Below are 25,081 nucleotides of genomic sequence, written 5' to 3'. Positions count from 1 at the left end.
TTTCCATAAGCACGTATGCCTATATTCGAAATACATGCCTACATTACATTGATGAACTGGAGCTAGTTCTGTGTCACCCTAGGTTATGACTGTTACATGATCGATCGCATCCGGCATAATTCTCCATCACCGATCCAATGCCTATGAGTTCTTCCTATATTGTTCTTCGCTTATTTACTTTTCCGCTGCTACTTTTACAATCACTATAAAACACCAAAAATATTACTTTTGCTACCGTTACCTTTTGCCACTGTTACCACTACTATCATATTACTTTGCTACTAAACACTTTGCTACAGATATTAAGTTTCCAGGTGTGGTTGAATTGGAAACTCAACTGCTAATACTTGAGAATATTCTTTGGCTCCCCTTGTGTCGAATCAATAAATTTGGGTTGAATACTCTACCCTCGAAAACTGTTGTGATCCCCTATACTTGTGGGTTATCAGTCCTCAACTGGATCAAGAGTTCGAGGGACATCATCAAGCTGAACGTGTGCTGAACACGGAGGTACCGTACGTTCGGTACTTGGATTGGTTGGATCAAGAAGACGTTCGACTACATCAACCGCGTTACTAAACGCTTCCGTTTCGGTCAACGAGGGTATCCCCATCTCATTGCTATGCATATCCTAGATAGATCTTGCATGGTCATAGGAATTTTTTGAATTACTACGTTCCCCAATAGTGGCATCCGAGCCAGGTCAATGCGTAGATGTTATATGCACGAGTAGAACACAATGAGTTGTGGGCGATAATAGTCATACTGCTTACCAGCATGTCTTACTTTGATTCAGCGGTATTGTTGGATGAAGCGGCCCAGACCGAATTTAAATGACCGCGTTCATGAGACTGGTTCTACCGACGTGCTTCGCACACAGGTGGCTAGTGGGTGTCTGTTTCTCCAGCTTTAGTTGAATCGAGTTTGGCTATGCCCAGTCCTCGTTGAAGGTTAAAACATCACACTTGACGAAAAATCGTTGTGGTTTTGATGCGTAGGTAGGAACGGTTCTTGCTAGAAGCCCGTAGCAGCCACGTAAAACTTGCAACAACAAAGTAGAGGACGTCAAACTTGTTTTTCAGGGTTTTCTATGATGTGATATGGTCAAGACGTGATGATATATAAATTGTTGTACGAGATTATCATGTTTTGTAACAGTTATCGGCAACTGGCGGGAGCCATATGGTTGTCTCTTTATTGTATGAAATGCAATCACCATGTAATTGCTTTATTTTATCACTAAGCGGTAGCGATAGTCATAGTAGCAATAGTTGGCGAGACGACAACGATGCTTTGATGGAGATCAAGGTGTCAAGCCGGTGACAATGGTGATCATGACGGTGCTTTGAAGATGGAGATCAAAAGCACAAGATGATGATGGCCATATCATATCACTTATTTGATTGCATGTGATGTTTATCCTTTATGCATCTTATTTTGCTTAGTTCGGCGGTAGCATTATAAGATGATCTCTCACTAAATTTCAATGTACAAGTGTTCTCCCTGAGTATGCACCATTGCTACAGTTCGTCGTGCCGAGACACCACGTGATGATCAGGTATGATAAGCTCTACGTTCACATACAACGGGTGCAAGCCAGTTTTGCACATGCAGAATACTCGGGTTAAACTTGACGAGCCTAGCATATGCAGTTATGGCCTCAGAACACTGAGACCGAAAGTTCGAGCGTGAATCATATAGTAGATATGATCAACATAGTGATGTTCACCATTGAAAACTTCTCCATCTCACGTGATGATCGGACATGGTTTAGTTGATATGGATCATGTGATCATTTAGATGACTAGAGAGATGTCTATCTAAGTGGGAGTTCTTAAGTAATATGATTAATTGAACTTTAATGTATCATGAACTTAGTACTTGATAGTTTTTGCATATCTATGTTGTAGATCAATAGCTCGCGTATAGCTCCCCGTTTAATTTTTGATATGTTCCTAGAGAAAATAAGTTGAAAGATGATAGTAGCAATGATACGGACTTGGTCCATGATCTGAGGATTATCCTCATTGCTGCACAGAATAATTATGTCCGTGATGCACCGCTAGGTGACTGACCTATTGCAGGAGGAGATGTAGACGTTATGAACGTTTAACAAAGCTCGGTATGATAACTACTTGATAGTTTAAGTGCACCATGCTTTACGGCTTAGAACCAGGACTTCAAAAACATTTTGAACGCCACGGAGCATATGAGATGTTCCAAGAGATGAAATTGGTATTTCAGTCTCATGCCCATGTTAAGAGGTATCATACCTCTGACAAGTACTTTGCCTACAAGATGGAGGAGAATTTATCAACTAGTGAGCATGTGCTCAGAATGTCTGGGCACTACAATCACTTGAATCAAGTGGGAGTTAATCTTCCAGATAAGATAGTGATTGACAGAGTTCTCTAGTCACTATCACCAAGTTACTAGAACTTCGCGATGAACTATAATATGCAAGGGGTGACAAAAACGATTCCCGAGCTATTCGCGATGTTGAAATCGACGAAGGTAGAAATCAAGAAAGAGCATCAAGTGTTGATGGTTAACAAGACCACTAGTTTCAAGAAAAGGGCAAAGGAAAGAAAGGGAACTTTAAGAAGAATGGCAAGCAAGTCGCCACTCCCGTAAAGAAGCCCAAAACTGAACCTAAGCCTGAAACTGAGTGCTTCTACTTCAAAGGGAATGGTCACTGGAAGCGGAACTACCCCAAATACTTGGCGGATACGAAGGATGGCAAAGTGAACAAAGGTATATTTGATATACATGTTATTGATGTGTACTTTACTAGTGTTCATAGTAACCCTAGGGTATTTGATACCGGTTTAGTTGCTAAGATTAGTAACTCGAAACGGGAGTTGCAGAATGAACATAGACTAGTTAAGAATGAAGTGACGATGTGTGTTGGAAGTGGTTCCAAGATTGATATGATCATCATCGTACACTCCCTATACTTTCGAGATTAGTGTTGGACCAAAATAAATGTTATTTGGTGTTTGTGTTGAGCATGAATATGATTGGATCATGTTTATTGCAATACGGTTATTCATTTAAGTCAAAGAATAATTGTTGTTCTATTTACATGAATAAAACCTTCTATGGTCATACACTTGATATAAATGGTTTATTGAATCTCGATTGTAATGATACACATATTCATAATATTGATGCCAAAAGATGCAAAGTTGATAATGATAGTGCAACATATTTGTGGCATTGCCATGTAGGTCATATTGGTGTAAAAGCGCATGAAGAAACTCCATGCGAACGGATTTTTGGAATCACTTGATTATGAATTATTTGATGCTTGCGAACCATGCCTCATGGGCAAGATGACTAAGACTTCGTTCTCCGGAACAATGGAGCGAACCACTGACTTATTGAAAATAATACATACTGATGTATATGGTCCGATGAGTGTTAAGGCTCACGGCGGGTATCGTTATTATCTGACCTTCACAGATGATTCGAGCAGATATGGGTATATCTACTTAATGAAACACAAGTCTGAAACATTTGGAAAGTTCAAAGAATTTCAGCGAGAAGTGGAAAATCATCGTAACAAGAAAATAAAGTTTCTACGATCTGATCGCAGAGACGAATATTTGAGTTACGAGTTTGGTCTTCATTTGAAACAATGTGGAATCATTTCGCAACTCACGCCACTTGGAACACCACAACATAATGGTGTGTCCGAACGTCGTAACCGTACTTTATTAGATATGGTGCAATCTATGATGTCTCTTGCCGATTTACCACTATCATTTTGGGGTTATGCATTAGAGACAGTTGCATTCACGTTAAATAGGGCACCATCTAAATCCGTTGAGATGACACCATATGAACTGTGGTTTGGCAAGAAACCTAAGCTGTCGTTTCTTAAAGTTTGGGGTTGCAATGCTTATGTGAAAAAGCTTCAACCTGATAAGCTCGAACCTAAATCGGAGAAATGTGTCTTGATAGGATACTCAAAGGAGACCGTTGGGTAAACCTTCTATCACAGATCCGAAGAAAAGATATTCGTTGCTAAGAATGGATCCTTTCTAGAGAAGGAGTTTCTCTCGAAAGAAGTGAGTGGGAGGAAAGTAGAACTTGATGGGGTAATTGTACCTTTTCCCAAATTGGAAAGTAGTTCATCACAGAAATCAGTTCCAGTGATGCCTACACCAATTAGTGAGGAAGTTAATGATGATGATCATGAAACTTCGGATCAAGTTACTACCGAACCTCGTAGGTAAACCAGAGTACATTCCGCACCAGAGTGGTACGGTAATCCCGTTCTGGAAGTCATGTCACTAGACCATGAAGAACCTACGAACTATGAGGAAGCGATGATGAGCCCAGATTCTGCGAAATGGCTTGAGGCCATGAAATCTGAGATAGGATCCATGTATGAGAACAAAGTATGGACTTTGGTTGACTTGCCCGATGATCGGCAAGCCATAGAGAATAAATGGATCTTCAAGAGGAAGACATACACTGATAGTAGTGTTACTATCTACAAAGCTAGACTTGTCGAAAAAGGTTTTTGACAAGTTCAAGGTGCTGACTATGATGAGATTTTCTCACTCGTAGCGATGCTTAAGTCTGTCTAAATCATGTTAGCAATTGCCACATTTTATGAAATCTGGCAAATGGATGTCAAAACTGCATTCCTTATGGGATTTCTTAAGGAAGAGTTGTATATGGTGCAACCAGAAGGTTTTGTCGATCCTAAAGGTGCTAACAAAATGTGCAAGCTCCAGCGATCCATCTATGGACTGGTGCAAGCATCTCGGAGTTGTAATATATGCTTTGATGAGTTGATCAAAGCATATAGTTTTATACAGACTTGGAGTGAAGCCTGTATTTACAAGAAAGTGAGTGGGAGCACTACAACCTTTCTGATAAGTATATGTGAATGACATATTGTTGATTAGAAATGATGTAGAATTTTCTGGAATGCATAAAGAAGTATTTGAAAGGAGTCTTTTCAAAGAAAGACTTCAGTGAAGCTGCTTACATATTGGGCATCAAGATCTATAGAGATAGATCAAGACGCTTGATAAGATTTCTTAATGAGTAGATACCTTGACAAGATTTTGAAGTAGTTCAAAAAATGGAACAGTCAAAGAAGGAGTTCTTGTCTGTATTGCAAGGTGTAAAGTTGAGTAAGACTCAAAGCCCGACCACGGCAGAAAATAGAAAAAGAGAATGAAAGTCATTCCCTATCACTACTGCAGGATGCTGCTAACGCGACACTACGATCAGAGACCCTTTGAGAAACTGTGTGCGATGCAATAATCGCAAGCGGAGGTGTATGACAACCGTCAAAAAAGGTGCAAAACATTTGTGATGGAGGATGCATCAAACACGGGTCGGATTTTAGTTGCGTGTGCAATGAAGGGCATACGGTTCAGTTCAATTAACTGTTTGCGATGAGGAGGAACAAAAGAAACGGGCAGCCAGATGAAGGCGTGTGCGATACACACCATACGGTTCACTCGGATGAACTGTTTGTGATTAGGAAAAACAAAAGAAATGGGCAGCCAGATGAAGGTGTGTGCGATATACAACATACGGTTCACTCGGATGAACTGTTTGTGATTAGGCAACACAAAAGAAACGGTCAGCCAGATCAAGGTGTGTGCGATATACGTCATGCAGTTCACTCGGATGAACTGTTTGCATTGACACAAGGTGTGTGCGATATATATAGACACACACACACACACTCACTTATAAGGACATGCTTGCATAACAAAATTAAACATCCACTTACATAGGTGGCTACTACAACCATGGCATTTGCACACACCAAAGTAAACTATTACATGCATAATTACATAGGTGGCTACTACACACATGACATTTCCACACACCAACAATAAAGTAAACTATATATTACATGCATGATTAACTAGCATAAACGATCATCTGATCATCATCTACTTCTTGTGACGCTTGCTCTGCTTGTGGCTCGATCCGGGCTCGTCGATTTTGGTAATGAGGCACTTCCTCATGTCAACGATCCGCCTGTGCATCTCGTAGCATGTGTACATGCTCTTGGGCGCGAACCTGAGGTGAGGTTCATCCAGTTGCCGCATCCAGGCCCCGTGCTAGGATACAAGACTTGTTCTCTGGGCATCTTGCTTCATCTTTTCGTAGTGGGGGTCAATGATGGCCAAGGCGAGTTCGACCAGGGAGTCCTTCTTCGTGCTGCCCCAGACCCTGTAGGTCACGGATTTCGACAAGGTTCTTGCAGGCCAAGCCCGTAACACTGAGCGCTTTTACATCGTTGGTGGTATCCACCGTGGCGAACTTGTAGTCAGTGCTGTTGACAAGCCTGTTGAAACGGTCGCAAGGCTCTATGGCCATGTAGTAGTGGTAGATGAGGACATGATGGTGCACGCACAACTGGGCAACGACAACCTTCTGATCTGTGCCGGGACAACCGGCGGTGTACTGGAGGTCGATGCCGACCACCTTATACTTGTCTCTAGCAAGCAACTGCTCAACGATGTTGATGTAGTCGTCCACCACGGCCGGGTTGATGGTGTATACCACCAAGAGATCCGTCTCCCTCGCGTGGGTCTCCACTCTATGCTCGCCGAACTCCATTGGAGCGCCGCCGGACATGCCCTCTCTATGTGTCGTCGTGGGTGTGCTTGTTGTGTTGTGGGGCGCGATCGAAAGGTTGAAGAGACTAAGGTTATAATGGCCGCGAGAATTAAAGGGGAAGCCGAGCGGCCAGGAATATCGACAGGCCCTGATGGCAGTTCTAATTTGCAGCGCGTAACTCCAACGTGCTGCACGTAACTGCATCGCGTGGCAATGTGTGCGGCGCAACCGCATGCATATGGGCCCCCTGACGTGATCGTGTGCACACCCAACCGCTGGCAGAGCGCGCGCGGAGGGACGTGAGAAGAGCGCTCCGCATATAGCAGTCGAACACACAAGGAAAAGCTGTCCACAAGCCGAGCGCGCCGACGGACGCAAGCAGAGCGCGCCACGGCACCTAACGGCGAGCACAGCGCACTGCGGCGCCTAACGGCGGGATAGACCTTTACTCAAGCCAATCAAAATAATACTGGAACGGACATGTCTGTATTGAGCAAAGGGATCGCACATGTCTGTATTGACTGGAATGAGAATGCAATAGCAAAATAAGAATTAAGGCCACGATGATGCGATCGCAGTGGTGGTTACAGGAGGCGAGAAGAAAGATGCATCCATCAACGTACGACCTCCTCCTCCTCAACTCAGCGCGCCGGCCGGGCTACCGACCGGCGGCTAAGGAGTGGCGGCTTTTGTGGTGAGGTCAAGGTGCTTCTCAACAAAGGCATCCAAGGCTTCTAGCCGGCTGAAGAAGGCCAACGTCGTAGCGTCCTCACTGGCCTTGTAGATACCTATGTACACGATTCGCTCATACACTTGGATGTCTAGGTTAACGGTTTCTTGCAGGGTGAGGCACCTCACGACGAGAGCGACCTCCCGGTGGACATTCTTCATGGAGTTGGCGGGCAGTCGCACGACCACCAGTGCTTGAAAGAGGTTCTGACCATGGAAGCCGATTAGGGTGGTAGGCAATGAGGAGCCTGGGCACGCGGGCTGGAGGAGTACGGCGATGTCGTCCGTGAGCTTCTTGACGACGGCGAACCTGTTAGTGGTGTGAAGGATCATCTGGTCCAACTGAGAGTCGTAGCTGGCGTCGATGGCGGCCATCCACCAGCCAGTCGCCAACACCGTATGGAGACGATCCACGGTGCCATGCCGCAGGCCGGCATCATGGACCATCTGGCACAGCCGCTGGCTGCTCGCGCGCATCGCCACCATGGGTCTGGAGTGGGAACTTTTGCGCTTATTAGTGTAGGTGCTTAGGCAAATGCTTAGGTGCGTACGATGTGGTAGATGCATTGGAATGGAGGGGCGCCTTTATACGATTGCAAACTACGTTGCATTCACATCATGTTGCCTCTCTTTTCCCGGTCCTCCCATTACTTCCCTCATGCATTCACACGATGCTAATTGAAGGAGGATGCATCATTGGCCGTTCAACATTTCGGGAACAGCTACCCTCTCCCTCGTCTGCATTAAAGCCATTTCGGGAACTGCGCCGCCCGCTGTCAAATCAAATAGTACTGCGCCGCCCGCTGCACACCTGGCTGAACACGCCTCTTCGCCTCCATCTATGCTTAATTACTGAATTTTAGTTGCAAAAATTAGATACTGCTAGTGATTTTTAGCTTCATATTTTGACAAATCGCAGTGTTACAAGGTTGACAAATGGCAATGTTACTAGATCAACAAATGTCAATCTTTCTAGTTTGACAAATGGCAACATACCCAATATGACAGATGCAAATCACACCAAATTGTTTGTCAGTGGTTCACACGGGTCATCCAAAAGAATTAGTGTTCAAGAGATGCACAAATCCTGCTCTCACTTTGCATATGGGTGTTCTATCTGAAACCATCATGCTTGTTGTGAGAAGCTCTGGATTGTGAGAAGCATATACCCAAACCTGCCCCAAATGTCGTGTAATGTGGTGTTCAACTAACTTCTTGGTTCAATTCTGCAAATGTGATGTTCAATTCTTTAGGGTGCAATATTTCCAAGTTGTTAAGCGGTTTGGTTAACTGTCTGATCTTCTATTAGGAGTATGTTATATTGTTTAATTGGTGTTTAGTTAACTTCTTGGTTCATTTGTTGTGGCTTGGTTCACTTGCTGTGGTGTTTAGTTAATAGCTTGGTTCAATTCTGCAATGCGATGTTCAATTGTTGTGGCTGCATTCTGTTATTGTATACCATGTGAGGAATAAATCAAATTTGGCTGTACTAAATACATGAGAAAAAAATACGATTGCTATATTTCCAAGTTGTTAAGCATGCTTGGTTTGGTTAACTGTGTGATCTTCTATTAGGAGTATTGTTATATTGTGCAATGTGGTGCTCAGTTAACATTTGGTTCATTTGTTGTGGTCTTTAGTTAACTGCTTGGTTCAATTCTGCAATGCGATGTTCAATTTGTTGTAGCTGCATTGTGTTATTGTATACCATGTGAGGAATAAATCGAATTTGGTTGTACTAAATACATGAGAAACAAATACAATTGCTATATTTCCAAGTTGTTAAGCATGCTTGGTTTGGTTAACTGTCTGATCTTCTATTAGGAGTATGTTATATTGTGCAATGTGGTGCTCAGTTAACGTTTGGTTCATTTGTTGTGGTGTTTAGTTAACTGCTTGGTTCAATTCTGCAATGCGATGTTCAATTGTTGTGGCTGCATTCTGTTATTGTATACCATGTGAGGAATAAATCTAATTTGGCTGCACTTAATACATGAGAAACATATACAAGTGTTATATTTCCTAGTTCTTAATCATGCTTGGTTTGGATAAATGGGTTTTCCATGTGGCTTGAATTAATCTGATGAATCTGCAATGTGCTTATTTTTCATCAACATATTTTACTGATAGCATGCGAATCCTTACTTAACCTGATGACTAACTACCTTATATGTGTTGTAGGGAAACAATGGGAAGCACTAAGGTTTACAAGATGGTACTAACTACTATACCTTGCCTTTTTTATTCTTTTGCCCCGTTTCCAATACAGAGAAGATATTTATGCACATCCTTGTTTTCAGTGTTCACTGATGATTACCTCTCAAACCACCTCTGTGGTCGGGAGGCGAGGAAAGTTTCCATACAACACCCATGATTCAATATTGAAGTGTTCCTAAAGAGGTCGGAGGATGGACGGTCAATCATCCACAGGCACTGGCCTAAAGTTGCAAATACCTTCAACATGAATGAAGGCTCAATATTCGCCTTCCGCTTCAGCAGTTTTCCAGATGAGATGCATCTCTCTATGTACCATCTATGATGCTAATTTCGAAAGGTTCTAGCTGTTGCATGTGAAACTTGCTGCTGGTGCAGTTGTGTAATGGGGTAGCCGAGTGCTGAAGCTATATCATGATGTACTCCGATGTATTTCAATTATGAAATCCTGCTTCCTTAATATGGAAATGGAATATATTATGTGCTTAATATGAATGTCAATTAGATTAGTAAATGGATTACTAATAATAGGGCAATTAGCCCGCTAATTGGCTAATTAGCTTGCTAATTGGGTTTTCCTATTGCAAACGGTTAATGAGAAAACACCGTGAGCAATGACCTCAGGCAACACACACAGTTTCTAGGAATAAACCGTGTTGGATCAATGATCAATCACACACGACATTCTTTTTAAAACTGTTTGCGTTACGCCACCTTGCGCAATGTTTTCCTTGTATCAACTGTGTGGGATGTATATACGAACGGAAACATTTAGCGGGGACTGACTGTGTGGGATGTACTTGCGACCGGAAACAATTTCGCCGTATAATTGTATTTTTTTAGCACCACTGTACGTATTTCTGTATTTGAGCGCTCGTCGGTCGCACACGACCTCATTTTGCCAAGCGTGTGTGCCAGGAGGGCATATCCCCAACGGTTTCTGGGTCGTGTGGGAAGGACCCCCCTATTGCCCACACTCACTTGGCGACAGTTTCGAATGCCGTCGTGAAAAGGGGTTAAAAACCGTTTGTTTAGGACCGACGCGTACCAGCGTATGCCTCAGCGATAGGTTCTATAAAATATGCTATACTGTGTACCAGACCTATTGTGTACCTTGCCATGAGTTTGGCAAGGGGTACGATAGTGATCCAGGAGTGGATCACTAGACAACGGTCAAAGTTATCCTTAGTTACCTAAGAGGACTAAGGAAATATTTCTCGGTTATGGAGGTGACAAAGAATTTGTCGTAAAGAGTTACGTCGATGCAAGCTTTTTACACCGATCCGGATGACTCTGAGTCACAATCTGGATACATATTGAAAGTGGGAGCAATTAGCTAGAGTAGCTCTATGCAGAGCATTGTAGACATAGAAAATTTGCAAAAATACATACGACTCTGAATGTGATAGACTCGTTGACTAAACTTCTGTCACAAGAAAAACATGATCACACCTTAGTACTCTTTGGGTGTTAATCACATAGCGATGTGAACTAGATTATTGACTCTAGTAAACCCTTTTGGTGTTAGTCACATGGTGATGTGTACTAATCACATAAAGATGTGAACTATTGGTGTTAAATCACATGACGATGTGAACTAGATTATTGACTCTAGTGCAAGTGGGAGACTGATGGAAATATGCCCTAGAGACAATACTAAAGTTGTTATTTATATTTCCTTATATCACGATAAATGTTTATTATTCATGCTATAATTGTATTAACCGGAAACTTAGTACATGTGTAAAATACATAGACAAACAGAGTGTCCCTAGTATGCCTCTACTTGACTAGTTTGTTTATCAAAGATGGTTATGTTTCCTGACCATAGACATGTGTTGTCATTTGATGAACGAGATCACATCATTAGAGAATGATGTGATGAACAAGACCCATCCGTTAGCTTAACATTATGATCGTTTAGTTTTATTGCTATTGCTTTCTTCATGACTTATACATGTTCCTTTGACTATGAGATTATGCAACTCCCGAATACCGTAAGAACACCTTGTGTACTATCAAACGTCACAACGTAACTGGGTGATTATAAAGATGCTCTATAGGTGTCTCCGAAGGTGTTTGTTGAGTTGGCATAGATCGAGATTAGGATTTGTCACTCCGCGTATCGAAGAGGTATCTCTGGGCCCTCTCGGTAATGCACATCACTATAAGCCTTGCAAGCAATGTGACTAATGAGTTAGTTGCGGGATGATGCATTATGTAACGAGTAAAGAGACTTGTCGTAACGAGATTGAACTAGGTATGAGGATACCGACGATCAAATCTCGGGCAAGTAACATACCGATGACAAAGGGAATAACGTATGCTATTATGCGGTTTGACCGGTAAAGATCTTCATACAATATGTAGGAGACAATATGAGAATCCAAGTTCCGCTATTGGTTATTGACTGGAGATGTTTCTCGATCATGTCTACATAGTTCTCGAACCCGTAGGGTCCGCACGCTTAACGTTTGATGAAGATTTGTATTATGAGTTATGTGATTTGATGACCGAAGTTTGTTCGGAGTCCCGGATGAGATCACAGACATCATGAGGAGTCTCGAAATGGTTGAGAGGTAAAGATTCATATATTGAAAGCTATATTCGGACATCAGAATAGTTCCGAGTGATTCGTGTATTTTTCAGCGAACGGGGGAGTTACGAGAATTCACCAGGGGGAGTATTGGGCCTTATTGGGCTTTAGTGGAAAGGAGAGAGGGGCCACAAGGGGAGGTAGCGCGCCCCCATGCTGGTCCGAATTGGACTAGGAGTGGGCGGCGCCCCCAATTTCCTTCTCCCTCTCCTCCTCCTTCCCTCTCTCCACCTCTTGGAAAAGGAAGGGGGGTCCAACTAGGATTGGGAATCCTAGTTGGACTCCCCCTATAGGCGCACCCCTCCTAGGCCTGCCTCCTCCTCCTCCCTCCTTTATATACGGGGGAGGGGGAACCCCAAGGACACACCAAAGTTTCTCTTAGCCGTGTGCGGTGCCCCCCTCCACAATTACACACCTCGGTCATATCGTCGTAGTGCTTAGGCGAAGCCCTGCGCCGGTAACTTCACCATCATCGTCGCCATGTCATCATGCTGACAGAACTCTCCCTCTTCCTCAACTGGATCAAGAGTTCGAGGGACGTCATCGAGCTGAACGTGGAGGTACCGTACGTTCGGTACTTGGATCGGTTGGATCGAGAAGGCGTTCGACTACATTAACCGTGTTACTAAACGCTTCCTCTTTTGGTCTACAAGGGTACGTGGACACACTCTCCCCATCTCATTGCTATGCATCTCCTAGATAGATCTTGCGTGATCATAGTAATTTTTTTGAATTACTACTTTCCCCAACAAGTTCATACGGTGTCGTCTCAACGGATTTAGATGGTGCCCTATTTAACGTGAATGCAGCTGTCTCTAATGCATAACCCCCAAAATGATACCGGTAAACCGGAAAGAGACATCCTAGATCGCACCATATCTAATAAAGTACGGTTACACGGACACACCATTAAGCTGTGGTGTTCCAGGTGGTGTGAGTTGTGAAACTATTCCACATTGTTTTAAATGAAGGCCAAACTCATAACTTAAATATTCGCCTCTGCGGTCAGATCATAAAAACTTTATTTTCTTGTTACGATGATTCTCAACTTCACTCTGAAATTCTTTGAACTTTTCAAATGTTTCAGACTTGTGTTTCATTAAGTAGATATACCCATATCTGCTTAAATGATCTGTGAAGGTCAGAAAATAATGATACCCGTCGTGAGCCTCAACACTCACCGGACCGCATACATCGGTATGTATTATTTTCAATAAGTCAGTGGCTCGGTCCATTGTTCCGGAGAACAGAGTCTTAGTCATCTTTCCCATGAGGCTTGGTTCGCAAGCATCAAATGATTCATAATCAAGTGATTCCAAAAGTCCATCCGCATGGAGTTTCCTCATGCGCTTTGATACGTCTCCAACGTATCTATAATTTTTTATTGCTCCATGCTATATTATCTACTGTTTTGGACATTATTGGGCTTTATTATCCACTTTTATATTTTTTTTGGGACTAACCTATTAACTGGAGGCCCAGCCCAGAATTGTTGTTTTTTGCCTGTTTTAGGGTTTCGAAGAAAAGGAATATCAAACGGAGTCCAAACGGAATGAAACCTTCGGGAACGTGATTTTCTCATCGAATACAACTTAGGAGACTTGGACCCTACGTCAAGCCATGTAACAGGAGGCCACGAGGTAGGGGGGCGCGTCTACCCCCCCAGGCGCGCCCTCCACCCTCGTGGGCCCCTTATTGCTCCACCGACGTACTTCTTCCTCCTATATATACCCACGTACCCTCAAACGATCAGATACGGAGCCAAAACCCTAATTCCACCGCCATAACTTTCTGTATCCACGAGATCCCATCTTGGGGCTTGTTCCAGAGCTCTGCCGGAGGGGGCATCGATCACGGAGGGCTTCTACATCAACACCATAGCCTCTCCGATGAAGTGTGAGTAGTTTACTTCAGACCTACGGGTCCATAGTTAGTAGCTAGATGGCTTCTTCTCTCTTTTTGGATCTCAATACAATGTTCTCCCCCTCTCTTGTGGAGATCTATTCGATGTAATCTTCTTTTTGCGGTGTGTTTGTTGAGACCGATGAATTGTGGGTTTATGATCAAGTCTATCTATGAATAATATTTGAATCTTCTCTGAATTCTTTTATGTATGATTGGTTATCTTTGCAAGTCTCTTTGAATTATTAGTTTGGTTTGGCCTACTAGATTGATCTTTCTTGCAATGGGAGAAGTGCTTAGCTTTGGGTTCAATCTTGCGGTGTCCTTTCCCGGTGGCAGTAAGGGCAGCAAGGCACGTATTGTATTGTTGCCATCGAGGATAACAAGATGGGGTTTTCTTCATATTGCATGAGTCTATCCCTCTACATCATGTCATCTTGCTTAAGGCGTTACTCTGTTTTTAACTTAATACTCTAGATGCATGCTGGATAGCGGTTGATGAGTGGAGTAATAGTAGTAGATGCAGGCAGGAGTCGGTCTACTTGTCTCGGACGTGATGCCTATATACATGATCATACCTAGATATTCTCATAACTATGCTCAGTTCTGTCAATTGCTCAACAGTAATTTGTTCACCCACCGTAGAATACTTATGCTCTCGAGAGAAGCCACTAGTGAAACCTATGGCCCCCGGGTCTATCTTTATCATATCAATCTCCTACTACTTAGTTATTTACTTTGCCATTTACTTTGCCTTTATTTTACTTTTCATCTTTATCATAAAAATACCAAAAATATTATCTTATCATATCTATCAGATCTCACTCTCGTAAGTGGCCCTATAGGGATTGACAACCCCTATTTGTGTTGGTTGCGAGGATTTATTTGTTTTGTGCAGGTGCGAGGGACTCGCGCTTAGCCTCCTACTGGATTGATACCTTGGTTCTCAAAAACTGAGGGAAATACTTACGCTACTTTGCTGCATCATCCCTTCCTCTTCGGGGAAAACCAACGCAGTGCTAAAAGAGGTAGCACGCTTTGCACCAATATGACCTAAACGACAGTGCTACTAGTATGTTGCACTATCATTATCTACTTTGCATATTTTGGCATCAATATTATGAATATGTGTATCACTATGATCGAGATTCAATAAACCATTCACCTTGGGTGTATGACCACAGAAGGTTTTATTCATGTAAACAGAATAACAATTATTCTTCAACCTAAATGAATAACCGTATTGCAATAAACATGATCCAATCATATTCATGCTCAACGGAAACACCAATTAACATTTATTTAAGGTTCAACACTAATCCCTAGGGTTAAAGGGAGTGTGCGATGGTGATCTTATCTACCTTGGAATCATTTCCAACACACACCATCACCTTGCCCTTAACTAGTCTCTGTTCATTTTGCAACTCCTGTTTCGAGTTACTAATGTTAGCAACTGAACCGGTATCAAATACCCTAGGGTTGCTATGAACACTAGTAAATTACACATCAATAACATGTATATCAAATATACTTTTCTTCACTTTTCCACCCTTCTTATCTGCCAAGTATTTGGGGTAGTTCCGCTTCCAGTGACCATTCCCTTTGCAGTAGAAGCACTCAATTTCAGGCTTAGGTCTATCTTTGGGCTTCTTCACGGGAGTGGCAACTTGCTTGCCATTCTTCTTGAAGTTCCCTTTCTTTCCCTTGCCCTTTTACTTGAAACTAGTGGCCTTGTCAACCATCAACACTTGATGCTTTTTCTTGATTTCTACCTTCGCCGATTTCAGCATCACGAAGAGCTTGGGAATCGTTTCCGTTATCCCTTGCTTATTATAGTTCATCACAAAGTTCTAGTAACTTGGTGATAGTGACTAGAGAACTCTGTCAATCACTATCTTATCTAGAAGATTAACTCCCACTTGATTCAAGTGATTGTAGTACTCAGACATTCTTGGCACATGCTCACTAGCTGAGATATTCTCCTCCATCTTTTAGGCAAAGTACTTGTCAGAGGTCTCATACCTGTTAACACGAGCATGAGTCTGAAATATCATTTCAGCTCTTGGAACATCTCATATGCTCATTCAAAACATTTTTGAAGTCCCGGTTCTAATCCGTAAATCATGATGCACTAAACTATCAAGTAGTCATCATACCGAGCTTGTCAAACGTTCATAACGTCTGCATCTGCTCCTGCAATAGGTCTGTCACCTAGCGGTGCATCAAGGACATAATTCTTCTATGCAGCAATGAGGACAATCCTCAGATCACGGACTCAGTCTGCATCATTGCTACTATCATCTTTCAACTTAGTTTTCTCTAGGAATATATCAAAAATAACACAGGGAGCTACATCGCAAGCTATTGATCTACAACATAGATATGCAAATACTATCAGGACTAAGTTCATGATAAATTAAGTTCAATTAATCATATTACTTAAGAACTCCCACTTAGATAGACATCCCTCGAGTCATCTAAATGATCACGTGATCCATATCAACTAAACCATGTCCGATCATCACTTGAGATGGAGTAGTTTTCAATGGTGAACATCTCTATGTTGATCATATCTACTATATGATTCACGTTCCTTTCGGTCTCAGTGTTCCGAGGCCATATCTGCATATGCTAGGCTCGTCAAGTTTAACTCGAGTATTCTGCATGTGCAAAACTGGCTTGCACCCGTTGTATGTGAATGTAGAGCTTATCACACCCGATCATCACGTGGTGTCTCAGTACGACGAACTGTAGCAACGGTGCATACTCAGGGAGAACACTTATACCTTGAAATTTAGTGAGGGATCATCTTATAATGCTACCGCCGTACTAAGCAAAATAAGATACATAAAGGATAAACATCACATGCAATCAAAATATGTGACATGATATGGCCGTCATCATCTTGTGCCTTTGATCTCCATCTCCAAAGCACCGTCATGATCTCCATCGTCACGGGCTTGACACCTTGATCTCCATCGTAGCATCGTTGTCGTCTCGCCAACTATTGCTTCTATGAATATCGCTACCGCTTAGTGATAAAGTAAAGCAATTACATGGCGATTGCATTTCATACAATAAAGCGACAACTATAAGGCTCCTGCTAGTTGCTGATAACTTTTACAAAACATGATCATCTCATACAACAATTTATATCTCGTCACGTCTTGACCATATCACATCACAACATGCCCTGCAAAAACAAGTTAGGCGTCCTCTACTTTGTTGTTGCAAGTTTTATGTGGCTGCTACGAGCTTCTAGCAAGAACCGTTCTTACCTACGTATGAAAACCACAATGATTTTTCATCAAGTGTGTTGTTTTAACCTTCAACAAGGACCGGCCGTAGTCAAACTCGATTTAACTAAAGTTGGACAAACTGACACCCGCCAGCCACCTGTGTGCGAAACACGTCGGTAGAACCAGTCTCATGAACACAGTCATGTAATGTCGGTCCGGGCCGCTTCATCCAACAATACCGCCGAATCAAAGTAAGACGTTGGTGGTAAGCAGTATGACTATTATCGCCCACAACTCTTTGTGTTTTACTCATGCATATATCATCTACGTAAAGACCTGGCTCGGATGCCACTGTTGGGGAACGTAGTAATTCAAAATATTTCCTACAATCACGCAAGATCTATCTAGGAGAAGTATAGCAATGAGACGGGAGAGTGTGGCCACGTACCCTCGTTGCGGAAGCGTTTAGTAACGCGGTTGATGTAGTCGAACGTCTTCACGATCCAACCGATCCAAGTACCGAACGTACGACACCTCCGTGTTCAGCACATGTTCAGCACGATGACGTCCCTCGAGCTCTTGATCCAGTAGAAGATCGAGGGAGATTTCCGTCAGCATGACGGTGTGGCGACGTTGATGATGAAGTTACCAGCGCACGGCTTCACCTAAGCACTACGACGATATGACCGAGGTGTCAAACTGTGGAGGGGGGCACCGCACATGGCTAAGAAATTGTCTGTTGTGCTTTGGGGTGCCCCTAGCCATGTATATAAAGGAGGGGGAGAGAGGCCGGCGGCCATGAGGGGTGCGCCATGGGGGGAGTCCTACTTGGACTCCTAGTCCAAGCAATAGCAATAAAACTAAACGATCATAATGCTAAGCTAACGGATGGGTCTTGTCCATCACATCATTCTCCTAATGATGTGATCCTGATAATCAAATGACAACACATGTCTATGGTCAGGAAATATAACCATCTTTGATAAACGAGCTAGTCAAGTAGAGGCATACTAGGGACACTTTGTTTTGTCTATGTATTCACACATGATCAAGTTTCCGGTTAATACAATTCTAGCATGAATAATAAACATTTATCATGATATAAGGAAATATAAATAACAACTTTATTATTGCCTCCAGGGCATATTTCCTTCACCAAGCCCCACTACCTTGTCTGGGAACTCTGGAAGGCATCCTTGAGAAACCCTACCGAAGTACTTGGACTCAGACGTCCAGAATAGGCCGCACTTCGGTTGTCTGCTCCACCTCCGACCACACACCACCGTGCCTCGATCTCCCGCTCCAGCGAATCTTCGTTCCTTGAATCTAGTCTGTGGGCTTCGACATGTCCTCTTGATGCCTCCGTCGCCAACACGGACAAGCCGCGGGTCCTCAAGCCGCCTTCCCCGCCTCGCCGTGCTCCGTTGGCCGGTGGTGCTGATGAGGACGTCGCTCCAGTGCTACCTCGTCACATCCGAGCATGCATACATGGTCAAGGTGAGGCCCGCACCCCTTCCCCGCGTGGTCACATCCTGGCTCGACCAGCCCACTGCCCGCACCACCGTGTACGCCAGCTTCCGCAAGGTGGTCACCGTCTTGGTAGGAGGACAGGAAGAGCTCGCGTAGCTGGGATGAGGGCGCTTTCTCACCCATGTCGGGTGGGCTTCAGTGCTGAAGCGTGTGTCTGACGGCGTGCCACTATGTGTTGGCCTTTTTTAGTGACCAAAAGATGAACACACAGAAGGTGCTCGATGGAATGCCCCATAGATAGATTGTTGTGAAGAAGATGACCCTCTAATCATTGATGAGTGGGCCCACATCTTATTTGTCACATGAGGCGGTTAAAGTTTTTGGTCTTCGCCACGTCAACCTGACAAGTGGGGTCAACTTTCCTTGTTGTTTTTGTGTGCTTATCAGACAATCAGTGCTTCGCGTTAATGCTAGGCGCAGTTTTGATGATTTTTTGTGCCCTAACCCAAATATGATACCAAGTTGTTACCCTAGCCCCAACTATGATGGTTTTGGGTAAATAAACTCGAGGCGGACGAAATCACTTGAAAGATCGCATTGTGTAAAGAGGGTGCAAGCTACAAATTCTAACACCGAAATAGGAACTCCAGTAGCAAATGGAACTCCTAAGAAACTACTCTACACACGATATTCACACGCCCGATGTGTAGACGACAGTCGATAGGTAATCAAATGATTGTGCTGCACCTTGATCTTGTCATGGACAGTTTGATGACCTGTGTCGTCCAAGAGTCGGCCAAAAAATGTCGTCTGCCTAGCAACGCACAACTCCTAACGCGCCTCTTAAACTCATTCTGATTGCATTGACTCGTTGGCTGGGCAGCTGGATTAGCTGCCAGCCCGCCCGTGTTTGAGCCTCGGCTCTAGCGTGTGGTGCTCGCGGTGGTGGCGGCATGATCATGTCCAGTCTGGGGGGCCAAGGCGATCAGGGATTTTGGCAGAGCACAATAGAAGCACGCGGCTAGATGTGAATTGGTGTGTTGATCTCTCTCTCTCCTAGGCACGTAGCCGGGCTAATTGATTCTTCATGTAAAGTAGGTGTGCGTGGTCACTATTATGATTACATATTTTTTCGAAAATGAGGATTACCCCGGCCTCTGCATCAGCATGATGCACACGTTCTTCTTTATTAATTATTCACCAGAGCCTGACAAAATGAATACAAGGATCAACCTAAATCCTCCTTCTAGGCGGATAGAGTCGCTACACCAACAAGCAGCGGCGTATCCAGGCCTCAGCCAGGCAGGGCAGTGGCCTGGGGCATGAAGGTAAAACTCTTCGCGTACTATAGCTACAGTAGCGCACCATAGCTATAGTACATACTATAGCAACATGGCTGGCCCGTGGCGTAGCCATTTCCTGGCTACCGCACTGCCTACAAGTATACATATGTGCGTTTTCCGCATAACATACACAATCTAATCTAGTGGCCCTAAGACCATCAGGTCTAGGCGTCCCATATTGTCCACTGTCTGCGCACGTTGTAGGATCCGCCGCCATCATCTTCCGACATTCCGTTTTCAGGAGGAAACACTGCATAGATCTTGCCAACCACCGACGTCGCCACAACAACAGACACCGCCACCAATCTGTGCGCGTCGATCAAACCGTGTCAAACTCTAAGATTCCACTACTCCACACCATCAAGACCCATTGTCTTCATTGCGGTTGATGTAACACCACTCCACTTGCTGGCCTCTCTAGTGAACCTCTGCTCCAAGATGATGCCCCCGGGAGGGAGAACGACACAAAGTCTCCATCATCATCCGATCTGGGAGACCCAAATCTAGGGTTTCCCAGAACAATTGCTACTTGGAGGAAGAGTGGCACGCCATCTACAACTGCCCACGCACCCAAGCGGTGCCCACCGCCACATAGCTCTCATGATGTCGCCTTCAAGAAGGACACGACGCCATGAGTGTCGTTGCCGCCCTATGGTTTTCACCTGAGAGACCGTGGGGTGGGAAAAGGTAGGACGGACCCGAACGATGTCTCCAAGAAGAAAAACGGCACCCTCGGGTGTCATCGCCGGCGTAGCCGGCAGGAGACGACCTGGGAATTATCCTAATCCAGATCCCCACCTCTCGCTCCATCCCAACCCGGTAACTGGCTAGCAGCACGACCATGTAAGACAGGGTGCATGCAACATGGGTTGGAGGAAGGAGCAGCTCGGTGCCGTTGGCCGCTGGAGCAGCAAGCCGCGGCTCCAACCCGATGGTGAATCGCCGGTCACTTGGTTCGATCCCTGTCACTAGACACAAGGTTCATCCTAGGGGCCGCCGCCCCTAATCCAGGGCCCTCCACCCCCAGATCAGGAAGGCCTACACCAGCCCTGCCACCAAGGCCATTGTTGGTACGTCGGCTGGCCGCCACACCGTTGTTGTCCATCAGGGCGCCTTGGACCAAATTGGCGCCGCCACGATCTAGATCGGGATTACACCCTCGAGTTAAGGCGTCCGCGCCACCTATGGCCCAACAGGAGCGGCAGTACCTTCGCCGCCGCAGTCGAACGTACGGGCTTTGCCCGGCGCCGAGCACCAACGGTGGCAGAGGGGAGGGAGGGGAAGGGGGACCGGCGGCTGGGGTTGGTTCCCCTCGGTCGCAAACGTAATTATTACATGGACTGTCATGAGTTGGTTAGTATTATAGAATCCATTTGATTTAAGAATCAACAGTTATATATGCTTACGTATAATTTTTTGAGCATCTACTGGCTACTATGTTCGCCTCGGTCAGAAATGTCCAGCACACACCAATTCATGTGAAAAATATGTGAAACAGTGCACCAAGATAAACGTGAAACAGTGCACCAAGAAAAATATGTGAAACAGTGCATCTGAAAAATATGTGAAATAGTGGCTCTGATACCAAGATGATGTAGGGTGGAACCCTAGATGGCCGACCTTTCATGAAAGGAGCGTATGCCACGATGAACATGAAGAACACGAGGGGAAAACAAGAGGGGAAATCACAAAGGGGCACAAAGAGGATCACTCAAACCAACAAGAACGATCACACATGTGCTAGATCCTTGAAACACGAGAGGAGATACAAGATCCAAAGTCAACAGCGGACGATACAAGAGGTAACCGGTCTTCTCCATGAGGAGGTCTCGAAGTTCTTCTCCACAAGGAGGTCTTGAATCTAAAGGGATCTTCTCCGTAGAGGCCGCGGTCTCTCTTGTGGAGTAAATCCGATGTGGATGAGCAATGCTCTATCTCTAAATAGGAGCTAAACCAATGTTAAGCCTAACTAGAAGGAGGTGGGGGAGTATATATAGTCTAAGCCACGAAGGGGTAAGTGGGAAAGAGGGATACATGGGCCCTTGGCCCGTTCACTGTGCGCAGATAGGCGCCGGATGTCCGGGTTGGGGGCCGGATGTCCGGCTGTTCGCGGGTGGCCGGATGTCCGGGCTGGCGAGGCCGGCCTCGGTACTCTCTGGATAGGGGGCGCTGGATTTCCGGGCAGGCACTGGATGTCCGGCCCGTTGTGGGGCCATGGATGTCCGGGGGTCGGCCGGATGTCCGGCCGCTGTAGAGTCGCCTAGCATCGGTCTCTCTCTGGTCTTCTTCTGGTTGGTGGCGCCGGATGTCTGGCCGTTGTAGCTCCACGGCGACTCCACTTGAGGCACTTCTCGATCCGCTTCCGTGTGGACTTGTCCTATGCTTCGAGCATCTCCATGGTCGTCTCCTCGATTCCTGAGCACACGTAGTGTCTTTACATTAGGTAGCAACCATGTCTTGTACGAGTGGGAAGGGGACGCATTTAGGAACGGGTTCACCTTGTGTCCAATGGCGTATGCTTGAGTGTACATGGGGATGATCGTAGGATGCTCCGCATCATCTCCCCTCCCTTGGGGAAGATCCGACCTCAGATCGAAAGCCTCATCACCATGGAAACGGTTGTCGTGGACGGACTTGTAGTTGGACGAAGAGGAAGACATGGCGCAATCCAAGTACTCCAAAGTGTCGCCGGATGAGTATACATGCAAAAAGAGCAAACACAAACAACACTCAGAAATACAGTGGTTAGCGCACACAACGGGTCCATCATGTAAGAATGAGTTCGTTCGGCAAGATTGTTCGTGACAAAGCGCATGAAGCTTATGAAGATGATATAGAATGATATTCAAAGCATTCATGGGAACAATAGGATTTGTAGTATGCACAAAGGTGTGGTGAATGTGATCAAAGCAACCATTGTGAAAAATGATGTCATAATGGGATGGTTTATCAAAAGCATGAACATGGCAATTGATGCTCAATGTGATGTGATCATGCAATCGATGGTGGGCAATATGATCATCATGTATGAATATACCATCAAGGAAGATCACAACAAATTTGCTAAGGAAATGCACAAGCTCATATATCATGGATGACATGGGAATACAAGATGCAACAAGGCAATCATAATGTGAGTCAATCCATGCATAAGATGCAAATTTGTCATGTGTATGACATGTCCATTGAGCATGACATGTGCGAGCACAATCAACAAATATGGAGGTGTTGGTGTACCAATGCTCAATGTCGTGGCATGAGTGGAGGTTCAAAGGTGCATCCAATAAGTCCGAGCGCTCCTCAACTTGAAGGTCCAACGAGCCAATCTCCAATGTCGCTCCTCCGTTCGCGAGATGTATCATGTAGACAACAAGAAGGAGACAACAATGAAAGAGTGACCCATCCAATATGTGTATTTGAGGATGGCGCAAAGGGAATGCGTACACCTTTATGAGGATGTCGAAAATGTTGGTGTTGTGCAACATGTACGCCTTCACATGACCAATGTGTTTCATGATGGTGCCACCTTGTGAATCCTTTCAAATGAAAGAACATGACAAACACTCGGAAAAACAAATGAGGTTAGTGCAAATGCAACACCTATCATTCGAATGGTGAGATACCCAACAAGTGTATGTTGGGGAACGTAGCAGAATTTTAAAATTTTCTACGCATCACCAAGATCAATCTATGGAGTCATCTAGCAACAAGGGAGAGGGGAGTGCATCTACATACCCTTGTAGATCGCGCGCGAAAGCGTTCAAGAGAACGGGGTTGATGGAGTCGTACTCGACGTGATCCAAATCACCGATGACCTAGTGACGAACGGATGGCACCTCCGTGTTCAACACACGTACGGTTGGGAAGACGTCCCCTCCTTGATCCAGCAAGGGGGAAGGAGAGGTTGATGAAGATCCAGCAGCACAACGGCGTGGTGGTGGATGCAGCAGGATCCCGGCAGGGCTTTGCCAAGCGCAAGCGGCGAGGAGAGGTGTTACGGAGGGAGAGGGAGGCGCCAAGAGCAAGGGGTTGCCGCTGCCCTCCCTCCCCCCTCTTTATATAGGGGCCTTGGGGGGGCAGCGGCCAAGGGGTGGCTTCCCCCCCAAGCCAAGTGGGGGGCGCCCCCACCCCTAGGGTTTCCCAACCCTAGGCGTAGGGGAGGCCCAAGGGGGGGGCGCACCAGCCCACTAGGGGCTGGTTTCCCTCCAAATTCAGCCCATGGGGCCCTCCGGGATAGGTAGCCCCACCCGGTGGACCCCCGGGACCCTTCCGGTGGTCCCGGTACAATACCGGCGACCCCCGAAACCTTCCCGATGGCCGAAACTGGACTTCCTATATATAAATCTTTACCTCCGGACCATTCCGGAACTCCTCGTGACATCCGGGATCTCATCCGGGACTCCAAACAACTTTCGGGTTACTGCATACTAATATCTCTACAACCCTAGCGTCACCGAACCTTAAGTGTGTAGACCCTACGGGTTCGGGAGACATGCAGACATGACCGAGATGCCTCTCCGGTCAATAACCAACAGCGGGATCTGGATACCCATGTTGGCTCCCACATGCTCCACGATGATCTCATCAGATGAACCACGATGTCGAGGATTCAATCAATCCGTATACAATTCCCTTTGTCAATCGGTACGTTACTTGCCCGAGACTCGATCGTCGGTATCCCAATACCTCGTTCAATCTCGTTACCGGCAAGTCACTTTACTCGTGCCGTAATGCATGATCCCGTGATCAACCACTTGGTCACATTGAGCTCATTATGATGATGCATTACTGAGTGGGCCCAGAGATACCTCTCCGTCATACAGAGTGACAAATCCCAGTCTCGATTCGTGCCAACCCAACAGACACTTTTGGAGATACCTGTAGTGTACCTTTATAGTCACCCAGTTACGTTGTGACGTTTGGCACACCCAAGGCACTCCTACGGTATCCGGGAGTTGCACAATCTCATGGTCTAAGGAAATGAT

The sequence above is a fragment of the Triticum urartu genome, chromosome 7 (assembly GCF_003073215.2).
Source record: "Triticum urartu cultivar G1812 chromosome 7, Tu2.1, whole genome shotgun sequence".
Lineage (NCBI taxonomy): Eukaryota > Viridiplantae > Streptophyta > Magnoliopsida > Poales > Poaceae > Triticum > Triticum urartu.
This window is presented reverse-complemented; position numbering follows the sequence as displayed.